A 14,404-nucleotide genomic window follows, 5' to 3' on the forward strand; every position below is an offset into this window, starting at 1 on the left:
GGGCCCTTATCATTAACCTCTTTTCCTGGAACCAACCCAATTTTACTTGGATTTTTTCACTTCATGAAGAAAATCATTTCTCCATCATGTGACAGCAATTATTTGTTCAGGCTCAAAACCCCTAGGAAAGCCACTTGGATTGTCACCAGCATTTCTTTTATCATTCGATGTGCTATCATCATATTCACTGGCAGATGAACTCGCTCCTTGAGAATTTATGAAAGCCCTGATTAAATCAGCACAATCAAAAGTTTCTTCTGGTACCCAGGTATTATCAGCATCTGAATATCCCTTCCATTTCAGGAGATATTCTACCTTGTCTGATACTACACACCGCTCCACTATTTTCTCCACTTCAAATACTTCAGTCTCTGGTTCTTCAACTTTTTCACAATTTCCACTCTGTTTCTTCTTTCTTTTGGACAGTGTAGTTTCCTTGGAGGCCATCTGTTAATTGGATATTGAAGAGCTATTATTATCCACCTCAGATGTTCCAGGTTGTGATCTTATAGACACTCTGGCCAGCGAGCCTCAAGCTCCCGTTACCTCCAAGGGATTATTTGTAATTTTTTATAGTAAGTACTGGGAAAAGAAAAATACACCAATCCAAATCAATTGTGAAACTTCCTAAATTACCATGTTTGCAGATCTAAAAACTGTTCATACCTGTGACATGTTCCTCAGCAACAAACTAGTTTCTAGTAATAGACAAAGCAGATCACTTAAGCATGGCCAGGGTGTTAAAAGCTAAATTGTCATTGGAAACCATAACCACAAAGAGGCAAAAACACCAAAAATATCCTTAACAAGACAAACCATAAGCAATGTATGAAAATAAAGAGTAAAATAATTCCTCATAGCATTTAGCCAGAAATATATTACCTACAGAGGAACATTGATTTACATGCTAACATAGCACATTTTCCTTTGGGAACATTTTTCAAATGTAAAGAATTGTTAACTCTGAATTCCAGGTTCAGGAAAAATATCCTTCAGGAATAGTAAGAAATAAAGACATTCTCAAATGACAGAAAATACAGGAAAGCTTCCCTAGCAGACGTATCAATAATGACCATCTAAAGGAAGTTCTCCACAAAAAAGGGAAACAATACCAGAAAAAGGTTGAAGAGCTTAAAAACGAAAAGCAAGACATATGTAAAAATCAAGGTAAGTATAAGAGACACCCCTTTAACTGCAGTTTGCAATCATATTTACTGGCTGAATGAAAAGTTGTAATACCCTATGGGTTCTAAATAAAAGAAATATATATATAAAGAAATAGATGATAAATTTATATTCCAAGAGCTGGACATGTGGATGAAAAGGTGGAACAACTGTCTACCAAACACCAAGCTCAGAGTTCATATCTCAGTACCAACAAAACAAAGCACATTCCGTGAGTAGGAGGATAAAAGGACAACCTATATGAAAATAACTTTTGTCCGGCTTTAGTAGAAGTCAAAAATAACAACAACACTAGAGTAGGACTAACTATATTCATACATTTTCTATCTAGAGTGACTATGAACTAAACTATACAAAATATACTCAAAATACTAAATAAGTCCAAATATTTGAGTACCCCACAGAAAGGCAAGAAAAGGAAAACAGGAGTGAGAACAGAGAAAATGACAAAAACAAAAAAATATAAAATATTAGAATTAATGTAATTTTTCCCAAGTCTTTCCATTTCCTTACAAATGGAGCAATGCCATTCTTTCTGATGGAAGCGTAGAATTCCATTATGTATATATACCACATTTTCTTGATCCCTTTGTCCACTGAGGGGCATCTGGGTTGATTCCATATCTTAGCTATGGTAAACAATGCTTCAAGGAACATGGTTGTGCAACGTCCAAGTAAGCCGAACCCAAAGAAACATACATGCATGATTTCCCTCATTTATAATAATAACAATTTGACTATAAATCTTCCAGTAAACCTAATGGAGAGTAAAATATAAAAAAATTACACTAGGACATGGTAAATTAAACCAGACTCTATAAACACACAGTGAGACCAAAGGAGGTTAGTCTTAAGATCAAAATGGCTCAATAGCTATGTGCATATGATCATATAAAACCATGCTTATGGAAATTAACTGCACAGAACAGAAACAGGAGGAGTTTTAATATACTGTTGTGATCCTTTTTTCTGTTTTTCCCCTTTTTTCTCTGTTTTTGGTATTTCTGTATCCTTTGTCTTGTATATAATTTTATCTGATTTGGGGAGAGGAAGGGGAAGCACAGAAACAGTGGGACAAAGGGTGAACTAATATAGCAATGATAATCACTAGACACTATATTGGAAATGAACTATACAAATGGGGGAAAGGGGTGTGAGGGAAAAAACTGGGAAAAAATAAGGGAGGAAGTGACACTGCTTGAAATGAAATGTACTCATTACCTGACTTATGTAACTGTAACCCTCTTTACATCACCTGTATAATACAAATTTTAAAAAATAAACAAAATAGTATGTTCAAACATAAATTAAAAAAATAGACTTTCCAGATGCCAGTGGCTCATGCCTTTAACCTTAGCTAATCTGGTAGCTGAGATCTTGTGGCTCTTAGTTTGAGGTCTGCTCAGAATGAAGAGTCTTCTAGATTCCATTCTCAAAAATGCTAGTGAAAAATAGGGCAGGTGGAGTGGCTCAAGTGCTAAATAAAGCACCAGCCAACCAGGCATGAAGGTCTGGATTCAAACCCCAGTACTGCAAACAGAAAGCTATACCTAAGCCCAATAATTATGTTCAGATTAAATGGTCAAAATAAATGCATGAAAAGGTATTCACCAAATATTTCTTCTTTTAAGCCCGTGCAAGACTGATTGTCTTCTACTTGAGCCATCTTCTCAGTTCATAAAATAAAGTCTTTTAAAATAGTAATATATGCTGTCTCCATGAAACTCACTCCAGGAATACTAATAGCACAGTGAGGTAAAGAACTGAAAGGAAGAGAACAATATATTACACAAACCCAAATTTTCAAGAACAGGAATGGTTACATATCAGTATCAAGACTTCCAAGAGGCCTCTCCCAGTCCAGTCACCTAGGATGTGCGATTACTCCAGCAAAAAGTTCTAACAACACAAGTGAAATGTTGTCTATCAGAGAAGCTTGCTAAAAAATGCAATTCCTGAGACATTTAGGGGGGGCTGGTCATGTGGAAAGCCCTGCCTAGGAAACCACAGCCTAGCCACACTGTATGTATACTATATGAGCACAGACAAACAGTCTTGTAGGTTCTAGTCAGATTTGAGGGGAACATTTTCCAAATCTAAGTTCTACACTCTTCCAGAGATTTGTTTTGCCATTGGGCCTTTCCAAGTTGAGCTGTCAGGTCTACTGGGTTAACTCTTTTCTGTACAGTTGGAAATCAGGAGACTTCTTATTCTAGGGCGAACCACATTTGTGCAAACAAATTATGTGCAGTGAGCCACTCTGATCAGTACTGCAAATGGCGAGACTCCTAAAATCAAGTTCCTAAATGTTCACAGAGGCTTTGCTTTCTTACTCTTATTTTGGATAACTTTCCACAGTATATTATGTGATTGCAGGATTTTCCTAACACCAATACCAGAAAAAGACAAAACTACACACATTTATCTTCCATCAACTTTCACAAAAAATCTGCCACAAAATATTAGTAGCATAGAATCTGTCAAGGTCTAAAATTCAATTTTACCATTTCTACAGATTGTAGAAAAGTATACAAAGTTGATTCAAAAAATCAATGTTTAGTCAATTCAATCTACCACAAGTTAAAGAAATTATACTTAATAAAACTCAACTTTCACTTTTTTATTTTTTTATTTCATTGTAAAGATGCTGTAAAGAGAGGTTACAGTTACATAAGTAAGGTAATGAGTATATCTCTTGTCAAACATCATTCATTACCCACTCCTTTGCTGTTTTCCCACTATCCCTTTTCTCCCCCCACCTGTCCCCTTACCCCACAGAAGTTGTAAACTTCATTTTCTGACATAGCATCTTTTGAGTATCTTGTTGCAATGGGTCATCCCTAAAGAATTAAAAAGAGACTTCTCTGGAGAGGAAATAAGAATGGCCAATAGACACATGAAGAAATGCTCAACATCACTGGCCATAAAAGAAAGGCAAATCAAAACCATATTGAGATTCCACCTCACCCCAGTTAGAATGTCCATCATCAAGAAATCAAATAATAACAAATGCTGGCAGGGATCTGGCCAAAAAGGAATACTACAACACTGTTGGTGGGAATGTAAGCTGGTTGAACCACTCTGGAAGGCAGTATGGAGGTTCCCACTTCAGAAGGCTTATGGTTATTTGAATAAATTCCACAGAATTTAGGTTTGTTTTGGTGCAAAGCCAGCCAAGGCAAAAAAGTCTCTGAGACTCTTATCTCTAATAAAATACGCAGAAAAAGCTGGAAGTGGTGCTTTGGCTCACATTGTAGAGTGCTAGCCCAGGCCCTGAGTTCAAGCCCCAGGACCTGCAAAAAAATGACAAAATCTTATTGATAAATCTGTTTACTATTGAGTATAAATCACAGTGAAACAAAAACTTGTAGAGCTGGGTATGGTGGCTCACACATAATCCTAGTTATTCAGGAGGCCAAGATCTGAGAATCAGTTTGAAGCCAGCCTGGGTAGGAAAGGTTCTGAGACCCTTAACTCCAATTAACCAGCAAAAACCTAAGGGACAGCTCCTTGGCCCAGCGCTGCAGTACTTGTACACATACACATGCACATACATACAGAGTTGTTGAATAACTAGACACTGATTTTGAACTTAGGGTTTTATTTAAGGTAGTGAAGATGTTTTACCATTTGAATCATGTCTATAGCCCTTTTGAATTTTCATTATTTTTAAGTTATTTTAAGAGGCTTGTACTCAGGGCTTAGGCCTTGTTCCTGAGCTTTTTTGTCCAAGGCTAACACTCTTCCAATTGAGCCACAGCTCCACTTCCAGCATTTTTGGTAGTTAATTGGAGATAAGAGTCTCATGGACCTTCCTGGCTGAGCTGACTTTGAACTGCAATATTCAGATCTCAACCTCCTGAGTAGTAAGATTACAGGCATAAGACACTGATGCCAGGCCAGCTCTGCCTATGGATTTTCCCCCAAAGGAAATACTTATACAATGTAACTGTTATTTAGTAGTTTGTTATACTAAATTCTATTAAAATTCAAGACTAAAGACAAAACACCAAAAGCCAGCCCAAAGGTTCTCATATTCCCAAATTAATGAGGCTAAAGTGGCTTGAATATTACTTTCTTTACAGACCCACATTCCTGGCTATATTGGAGCTTCATGTGTCCTGAATCCTACTAGTCACCAGAAATATTCCTGTGAGAGGAAAAGTCCTAATATGGTAGCAAAGAAGCTGACTAGGCCATTACAATGCCTTGCAGCAACACAGATCTGGCCCTAAACTATGATCAAAAACTGAATACTCATTCCAACCCAACCTTCCCAGCCTACTGTGCCATTCTTCAAACTCAAGCACTAAAATCCTAAAATATTAGAGAGTGGTTCATTTATCTTCACAAGAGTTTGGTAATAAAATGCAAAACTGTTAAGTTAGGAAAAAGAAAGTGTAGGGAAACCAGAGATGGGGGTGGGGAGAAATGAATGAAGTCCTGGAGGACAAAGGTTACTGAAAAACAGCAGGAAAGAAGGAAGGGAGGGTGACAGAGAGCTAAGACAAGGAAAATGATCAAGTCAATGATATACTAGATTAGGACAAAGAACCTGCACTTCCAGATGAGGATGGGATTACCGTATATGCTTTCAGAAAACTAGCCTTGGTTTTTTTGTTGTTTTTTTGTTTTGTTTTGTTTTTGTTTTTTTGCTTTTTTATGGTCGTGGGCTTGAACTCTGGCTAGGCACTGTCCCTGAGCTCTTCAGTTCAAGACAAGCGATCTACCACTTGAGCCACAGTGCCACTTCTGGTTTTCTGGTGGTTAACTGGAGATAAGAGTCTCGGACTTTTCTGCCCGGGCTGGCTTTGAACCGCAATCCTTGGATCTCAGCCTCCTGGGTAGCAAGGATTACAGGTATGAGCCACTGGTGCCCGGCATGACCTTTTTTTTCAGGGGGAAGTACAGTTCTTCTGCTTACCCTAAGCAACTTTTGTCTTACTACATTCTCCTTTTAAAATTTATAGTTAAATAGTTGTACAAGGGGTTTCAATTTAACATGTCCATTTATATGTACATAAACATTACATTTCTGAAACCAGTATTTCAGATTAAATACTTCAGGGGAGAGAATAAACACAAAACATTAATTAAAATATCAGTTAAGGGTCTGGGAATGTGCTTGCCTAACATGCATGAAACCCTGGGTTCAATTTCTCAGTAACACATAAACAGAAAAACTGGAAGTGGTGCTGTGGCTCAAGTAGTAGAGTTCTAGTCTTGAGCAAAAGCTCAGGGAGAGTGCCCAGACTCTGAGTTCAAGCCCCAGAACTGGCAAAAAAAAAAGACAGTTAAGACACTGGTTCTGGGTAAAGTAGAATAAAAATGTCTACTCTTCTATCCATTAGACACACCTATAAAATCTGTGGAAAATGTATGGCTAGAGCTGCGAATGTAGCTCAGTGATAGGGTGCCTGCCTAGCAAGTTCAAGACCCTGGGTTCAATCCACAGCATGCATGCATGTATGCGCACATCTATACATGTATAGACTGATACACACAGAGAATGCACAAATGGCTACTACAGAACTCTTCAAAGTATGTAACAATAGAGGGTCAGGAAAAAATACAAAAATGAGTAATTTTTTTATTGTGAAAATACTGTACAGAGGGGTTATAATTACATGGGTAAGATAATGAGCACATTTCTTATCAAGCATTGTAGCCTCCTCCTTTGTTTCCCTTTCCCATCTTCTCCCCCCTCACCCAAACCTCCCCCCCCCACCAAAGTTGTAAAGTTCGTTTTCGACATAATGACTTGTACACCTCATTGTTGCAATGGGTCCACCTGTATCCCTATTTAAGCGATTTGTTTTTCCCCTTCCCCTCCACAAATTATACCAACATCAAATACAGTGAAAGCAGGGGTTATACTGTGGGGGAGGGACATACAAAACAACAAAGAAATAATCTTATAAATGCTTTAGAAACAATCACATGAAAGAAAAAAAACACTTGAATACATATCGTAGGGTTCATTTCCCTAACATCAACTTCTCTGACCTTTTCTGCTTGACTCAGATGTAAACTAGATATTGCAAATAAGGGAAACCATGGGACCTATGTTTCTTTGGGCCTGGCTTACTTCACTTAATATAATTTTTCCAAGTCTTTCCATTTCCTAACAAATGGGGCAATGTCATTCTTTCTGATGGAGGCATAGAATTCCATTGTGTATATATACCACATTTTCTTGATCCATTCATCTACTGAGGGGCATCTGGGTTGGTTCCATATCTTAGCTATAGTAAATAATGCTGCAATAAACATAGTCATGATGGTACTTTAGTGAGGTTAAAATGAGTAATTTTTACCACTTTTATTCCTCAAATATTCCCTGGCCTGAACTCAATACAACAAAATCTGAAGGCAAACACTGTTCTTGGAGCCGTATGTTTGGTGTCTATCCTGGAGTTTGAACTCAGAGCCTCAGTGCTGTCTCTGAGCTTTTGTGCTCAAGGCTAATACCCTACCACTTGAGAAATAGCTTCACTTCTAGCTTTTTGGTGATTAGTTGGAGATAAAGAGTCTCACAGACTTTCCTGACCAGACTGGCTTCAAGCCATGATCCTTAGATTTTAGCCTGTGGAGTATCAAGTATTGCAGGTGTGAGCCACTGGCACCTGGTTTAAAAGTGATGTTTTTCTTTTTTTTTTAAAGGAAATACTAGTGCTCAGATGCTTATGGAAAAGCAGAGAGGATTTTTCCTGTATTTTTTCTCCTCTATTTCATGCCTGGAAAATGCTATGATGGAGGCAACAATAAAAGTGATTCACATTGAGACACTGTAGGAACTAAAACTCTGAGAGGAACCTTCCATTCCATTTGGTGGAACTATTAATGGCTACAGCAAGGCCAATTATCTTTTTTTCCCCTTACTTTCTTCTTACAAAAATTTCTCATTGTCCACTTGTCTCTGGTGGCCCATAGGTGGTACAGTATAAAAATAGGCCATTTCCTAGTGAAGAAATAAAAAGAAAGCCCTAAGAAACCAGAAATACCAGGGAAATAAAAAGGGAAGAACTCAGAAAGGCAAACCTATAAAGATGTTTCTGAACGCTCCTGAAATCATCTCCACATGCTATAGGTAAACTGATCTTCATTAGTGTAACTTGGAGAAATGAGTTAACCACCCAAAACTCTGAATGAGCAGTAGATAACACACATGGTGTAGATCTACATAGCACTGACAATACTGAACTGATAGTGGAACAGAAAGAAAGCAAGTTAGAAATCAGAGTCCAAATCAAACCAGGTTGATGGCTGCTAATAAATATACCAACACCATCTACTGCATTGAGACAAAATTCAGAGTCTTATAATATTTAAATGACAGTGAAAATCTGAAATAATTTGTTATACAAATAACCACAAAATGATGCTAATTTAAGCCAGGCGCTGGTGGCTCAAGTCTGTAATCCTAGCTACTCAAGAGGCTGAGATGTGAGGATCATGATTCAAAGCCAGCCCAGGCAGGAAAGTCCAGGAGACTCTTATCTCCAATTAACCACCAGAAAACCGGAAGTGGCGCCTTGGCTCAAGTGGTAGAGGGGCTTACCTTGAGCTAAAGAGTTCATGGACAATGCCCAGGCCCCACAGTTCAAGCCCCACAACTGACCAAAAAAGATGCTAATTTACATGGGAATAAAAACAACATGCCAACAGAGATAACACAAATGTTGAAATTATTATCCTTTTTCCCCAGGCAAAAATTTTAACTGGAAGGAAAAAGGAGCCATGGAAAAGAGGGTACCACTGACTACCAGAGATGTAGGTTTCCCAAATGTTGAAATTATCTATTAAAAAAAAACCTTAAAGAAGCTATTACAAAAATGCTCAAATCAACCATCACTCACTGTAAAATTAAAATAGGAAGTTATCAGTAAAAATGTAGAAAGTTATCAGTAAAAAGATGTAAATGGTGGGGGGCAGATGGGAAGGGATAGGAAGGGGAAACAAAGGAGGAGATGGAGACAACAATGCTTGATAAGAAATGTACTCATTACCTTGCTCATGTAATTGTAAACCCTCTGTGCAGTATTTTCACAATAAAAAATTTTTTAAAAGATGTAAATAATAACCAAATGGAAACTTTAGAAATGGAAAACATAGTAACTAGTATAAAAATTAACTGTGAGAACACAATAGCAGAATGAAAGAGAAAGTGAATTTGAAAACGGATAAAACAACCAGTCAGGCCAGATGTCAGCAGCTCATGACTTTCTAGCTACTCAGGAGGCTGAGATTTGAGGATTGAAGAAGCCAGCCCAGGCAGGAAAGCCTATTAGATTCTTATCTTCAATAAACTACCAAAAACCTAGTAGAGCTGTGGCTCAAGTGGTAGAGTGCTTGACCTTGAGCAAAAGAAGCTCACACACAGCACCCAGGCCCTGAGTCAAAGCCCTAGTACCCACACTGAAAACAAGACAAAACAAAACCAGTCAATTCTAAATGACAGAAATGAAGACCGGATAAAATAACAAAATTCTGGGAATATAGAGGATGACAATAAAGGATCTAACATTTATATAACTGGAATACAAGCAAATGAGAAAAATGAGTGTTATACTGAAAAAAAATCTTTGTAAGACTAAAATGGTTGAAAACTGCCAAGCTGACAAACAGAATAAACAAAACAAACAGAACAAATACAAAGAAATCTATACCCAGATACTTTCAAATCCAACTGCTAAAAAATACAAAGAACTGTGGAAATAATCACAATAGTTTTAGTTTAATATCCCATTCTTGATAATAAATAGGACTAGAAAAAAATTACTAAGTATATTGGAAACTTAGGCAACACTGTAAAAAATACTGTGAAAGCAAAGAATCCACTTAACTGACATCTAAAAAATACTCCTTCCAGGACAAGCAAAATGTTTTTTTTTCTCCTTTTTAACTTATTGCTGTTTTAGAGATGACATACTTCAGGGTTACCTTTACAGGCAGTAAGTCTATTGCCTTTTTTTGGTCAGTCTTGGGGCTTGAACTCTGGGCCTGGGCGCTGTCCCTCAGCTCTTCAGCTCAAGGCAAGTGCTCTATCACTTGAGCTACAGCGCCACTTCCGGTTTTCTAGTGGTTTACTGGAGATAGGAGTCTCACGGTCTTTCTGGCCTGGGCTGGCTTTGAACCTCGATCCTCAGATCTCAGCCTCCTGAGTAGCTAGGATTACAGGCATGAGCCACCAGCGCCCAGCTAGTCCACTGCCTTTTGCATAGTGTCATATATTCCTTCATTCTCTCCCATTCTATCCCTCTGATCTCTACCCATGAGTTGTACAGTTCACTTTCATCAATGTCCAGTGCAGCCAGGGTGCTCCGCTGCTGCACTTTTCACCCTTTTTCCTCTGATTCTGTGCCCTCCCCCCACCATCCCACAGATGTGAACATGAATACACCGTATATAAGGTAAAGAATACAGTCATCAGAAAAAAGAAAAAAAATCTAAGAAAGAAGTCCTTTGTTTCCTTATCTTTGGAGTTCATTTCAGCATGTATATTATTTCATATACATATGAAGAGATGCTTGGGTACTACACCATTGTGATTCTCTCCTGACTATTCTCTTTTGAGAGTAGAATACATACTCACTATATGTGAGTATCTAGTATACAAGCTACAAGCACTAGGAATTGCTGGTGGGACAATAAAAGGGTTCCGTTTATTAGGTAAAATGTTTGGTAGTTTTAGAAGTGAAACAAAGTAACAGATGCTGGCAATGATGTGAGGTAAAAGAAGTACTCAATAAGCTGGATGCTAGTGGTTGATATCTGGAGTTCTAGCTATGCAGAACCGGAGGGTCGCAGTTTGAATCCAGCTCCAGCAGGAAAGTCTGTGAGACTCTATTTTTTTTTTGGGGGGGGGGGTCCGGTCGTGGGCCTGAACTCTGGGCCTGGGCGCTGTCCCTCAGCTCTTCAGCTCAAGGCTAGTGCTCTACCACTTTAGCCACAGCGCCACTTCTGGCTTTTTTCTTTTTGTGGTGCTAAGGAATCGAACCCAGGGCCTCATGCATGCAAGGCAAGTGCTCTACCACTGAGCCACCTTCCCAGCCCTCTGTGAGACTCTTATCTCTACTAAACTACCAAAAGTTGGAAGCTGAGCTATGGCTCAAGTGGTAGAGCACTAGCCTTGAGCGAGCAAAAGAGGCTCAAGGACAGTGTTTAGGCCCTGAGTTCAAGCTCCAGGATTGGGGGAGAGGGGAGAGGGGTGAAGAAGACGTGCGCGCGTGCGCGAGAGAGAGAGAGCCTCAATACAGTTGGTAGGAATGTAAATTAGTATAACCACTATGAAAAGCAGTATGTAAACCCTCTACCCCCCAGAAATAAATCTAAAAATAGACCTACCTTATGACACTACCATGCAACTCTTAGGAATATATTTGAAGAAGTGTAAGTTGCTATACAATCTAGTTGCCTGCATACCCATATTTATTGCAGTTCTGTTTACAACAGGCAAACTGTGGGATCACAAAGTTGCTCAAGAACTATGGGGCTGTTTGAAATAAGGGGATGGGGGAGAAGAAAACAGAATGATGGGGGGGCAAATAGTTTGAAAACCATTGTCTATGCATGAAAATGGCATGAGGAATCATACTGAAAGTTATTGAATAGGGAGAGAGGCTGGGGAAAGAGACCAATACATGGGATTATTTACAACATAATTTATACACATGTGAAATACCAACATGTAAATCCCTTGGTACCATTAATATACACTAAAAATTGACAGAAAGCTAAAACAGGATCTGTTGAGGGTAGGTACCAGCAGGAGGGGAAAGGTAGGTGAGTATGATTGGTATATTTATATGCATATATAAAAATAGAATGATGAACACTGCTAAAATTGTTCTAAGAAAGGGAAGGGAAGAAAGAGTGTAGAGGAGGTGAATTTGATTTAGGTGTACTGTATACAGGTGGGGAAGTACCATAATGGACCCCTTTGTTTAACCAATGTATGCTAACAATATAAGCAAAAAAAAGTAAAACATAACTTTACTATATTACACAGCAATTGTACTCCTAGAAATCTACCCAAGATAAATGAAATGTTTATGTCTATAAAAGGGTAAGTATACTGGGTGCCTGTATCCTAGCTGCTTGGGAGGCTAACATTGTTGAGATCATGATTTCAGGCCAGCCCAGGCAGAAAGTTCTCACGAAACCTTCTCAATGACGCACTGAACATGGTGGACTGTGCCTGTTATACTAGCTACGGCCTAATAGGTGAAGAGCACCCAGGCACTGACCGAGGAAGGAAGTGAGAACCTGTTTCAAAAATTACCAGAATAACCGGGCGCTGGTGGCTCACGCCTGTAATCCTAGCTACTCAGGAGGCTGAGATCTGAGGATTGCAGTTCAAAGACAGCCCGGGCAGGAAAGACCTTGAAACGCCTATCTCCAACAAACCACCAGAAAACCAGAAGTGGCACTGTAGCTCAAGTGGTAGAGCGCTCACCTTGAGCTGAATTGCTGAGGGATAGCGCCCAGGCCGAGTTCAAGCCCCACGACCAAAAAAAAAAAAAAAAATTACCAGAATCCTCACATAATCCTAGCTACTCATGAAAATGATATCTGAGAATTGTTCATAGCCAGCCAGGTTAGGAAGTTCACTGAGACACTTATCTCCAATTAACCACTAAAGAAAGCCAGAAGTAGAGCTGTGGCTCAAATCGTACACTAACCTTGAGCAAAAAAGCTCAGGGAGCTGGGAAGGTGGCTCAGTGGTAGAGCACTTGCCTTGCATGCATGAGGCCCTGGGTTCGATTCCTCAGCACCGCATAAGCAGAAAAAGCCCGAAGTGGCACTGTGGCTCAAGTGGTAGAGCGCTAGCCTTGAGCTGAAGAGCTGAGGGACAGCGCCCAGGCCCAGAGTTCAGGCCCCACGACTGGGGAAAAAAAAAAAACAAAAAAAACAAAAAAAGCTCAGGGATTGTATCCAGGCGCTAAGTTCAAACCTAAAATTGGCACAAATAAAAAAAAGTCAAGAGAAAGACAACTAGATAACCAGACCTTACAGTGTCAGGGGGAGGGAGGAGTTGGGGAGGTGGGGAGGGAAGTGATGGTGGGGGAAAATCAAAGGAGGAGGTAACAATGCTAGATAGGAAATGTAGTCATTACCCTACTAGTGTAACTGCAACCCCTCTGTACAGTATCTGTACAGATTGTGTGTGTGTGTGTGTGTGTGTGTGTGTACAGATTATATATATATAATCCCAACTCATAATTAGGAAAACAGAATTTTAAATAAAAACCTTTACTCTTCCATACAAGAAAAGCCTTCTAAATCTCTCACACTTTTTCAACTAACTAGACAGAAACAAGCTCTTACTTTTCCTCCAATTAATTTCTCCTAAAGAACTAATTTGAAAAGCACAGATAGAGCTGGGAGTTCAGCTCAGTGGCAGAATGCTTGCCTAGCATGAGGAAGACCAGGACTGAAAAGAATTGTATAAAATACATGAAATAGTACTATGGGACTGAAATTATTTAATCTGTGTTGAGACTAGGACTATAATCAGTTTACAGTGGTTTAAAATATGTAAAACAAAAATGATCAGAACTAAAGTAAGAGAAAAAATTCAAATATATTTGGTGACTTCAATAATCCTTTTTTTAAAATTGTGAAAATACCGTACAGTGGGGTTCCAATTACATGGGCAAGGTAATGAGTACATTTCTTATCAAGCATTGTTGCCTCCTTTGTTTCCCCTTATCCCTTCCCATCTTCCCCCCCCCCCACGCTAAAGTTGTAATTTTCGACATAATGTCTTATACATCTCATTGTTGCAATGGGTCCACCTGTATCCCTATTTAAACAATTTGTTTTTTCCCTTCCCCTCCACAAATTATACCAACATTAAATAATCCTTCTTAATATAAAGAACAAGTAGACAACTAGTGGATATGGATCAAATGTCAGCTAGCAAGGTACCAAGTTCCATCCCCAGTAACACCAATAAACAAACAAAAAAAGAGCTGGTGTGAACACTATCTGAAACAAGGGTAATTAGGCTGACATGTATGGAAAATTCTACTCCAAAAGAGAATATATATTCTTCAACAAGAACATTATTTTGGGTGGTAAAACAAACTGACCCAAAGAACTGAAATGAGAAACAACTTGTACCTTGACCATAAAGAAAATAAAATAGAAATTAAAAAAAGATAAAAGAAAAATCTCCAGCTGGGTATCAATAGCTAATGTCTATAATCATAGC

The 14,404-nt window shown here is 38.8% G+C and overlaps 1 long non-coding RNA gene across 1 annotated transcript in view; it reads right to left on the reverse strand.

Moving 5' to 3' along the window:
• Positions 1-365: 365 nt before the first annotated feature.
• Positions 366-14,404, reverse strand: part of LOC138839633 (uncharacterized) — a 35,241-nt gene continuing 21,202 nt past the window's right edge. Inside the window, exon 3 of the long non-coding RNA XR_011376003.1 lies at positions 366-447. This is a non-coding gene — a long non-coding RNA (uncharacterized lncRNA). The remainder of the gene's footprint in view (positions 448-14,404) is intronic.

The sequence above is a fragment of the Dipodomys merriami genome, unplaced genomic scaffold (assembly GCF_024711535.1).
Source record: "Dipodomys merriami isolate MVZ:Mamm:240054 unplaced genomic scaffold, mDipMer1.0.p SCAF_3, whole genome shotgun sequence".
NCBI lineage: Eukaryota > Metazoa > Chordata > Mammalia > Rodentia > Heteromyidae > Dipodomys > Dipodomys merriami.